Consider the following 1,157-nt stretch of genomic DNA (forward strand, 5'->3'; position numbering starts at 1 on the left):
ACAAGAATCTGTCCAGAGGACCTGACTTAACCTTGTTATATTTTCCTACCTGGATTATTGAGCATCAGGACATGGATGACTCTTATTTTACTGCCTTTTTTGAGATTATATATATTTTAACCTGAGCATCTTTGAGACAAATATATTACATTTTTCCCTTTCATTATCTATAATTCTTCAAAGTATTCTATCACTCTCTTTACTTGTTACCATTTCTACCTTTAACAAGCCTAAGCTGCTGCACATCCTTTCCAGCCTGATCCCACAGTCTCACCAGTACTTCTCTCCCTCCTTATTGTCCAGCCTCTTGTACAACTCACCATACGCCTTCTATTTTACCTTTGCTACCTCCCTCTTTGCCCTACGTTGCATCTCTTTATATTCCTGTCTAACCAGTCCTCTCCACCAGCACACTTCTCCTCCATTCCTCAGACATTTCCTCACTTTCCAAAATGCCATTGAATAATCAAGTCAAAAATCTCATTGCCATCTCCCCCAGACTCCTCCTGCCTTCACCTTCTTCAGTGCTTTCCAAACTTCATCCACATTAATCTTTCCAACGTCCAGGTGTGAAACACATTGTTTTTCATTGAATTCACATCACATCCATGATGGCTTGGTAAAAAAGAAACAAGTGTAAAACGGACAACCGATAGCTGAACACAGGCATCTGTAAAACAAACTAATCTGTATTCCTATTGTTCAAAGTGTGGGGGCAACACGTGTGCTCAATCGCTGCCCAGCTTTTTGTCTAAAATCCTTCTAATTTGAGAATTTAGTTTCTATTGAGACGCGTGCATTTAAAATATCTTTATTAAACCTAATCTAAGCATTTTCACTGGTAAAAACCTATATTTGGGCAGCATGGTGGATCAGTTGGTAGAGCTGTTGCCTCTCAGAGAAAAAAGACACTGGTTAAAATTCTGGCTGGGGGGTCTTTCTGGGTGGAGTTTGCATGTTCTCTCGGTGCTGCGTGGGTTTTCTCCAGGTACTCCAGTTTCCTCCACCAGACCAAAAACATGCATGTTAGGCTGATGGTAACTCTGAATTGTCCCCATAGGTGAGAGTGAATGGTTGTTTGTCTCATTGGTCTCTATCTGTTCCTGTGACGGACTGGAGACCAGTCCAGGGTGTTTCTGTGATGGACTGGAGACCAG

The sequence above is a fragment of the Nematolebias whitei genome, chromosome 10 (genome assembly GCF_014905685.2).
Source record: "Nematolebias whitei isolate Nwh7 chromosome 10, NemWhi1, whole genome shotgun sequence".
In the NCBI taxonomy this organism is placed as follows: domain Eukaryota; kingdom Metazoa; phylum Chordata; class Actinopteri; order Cyprinodontiformes; family Rivulidae; genus Nematolebias; species Nematolebias whitei.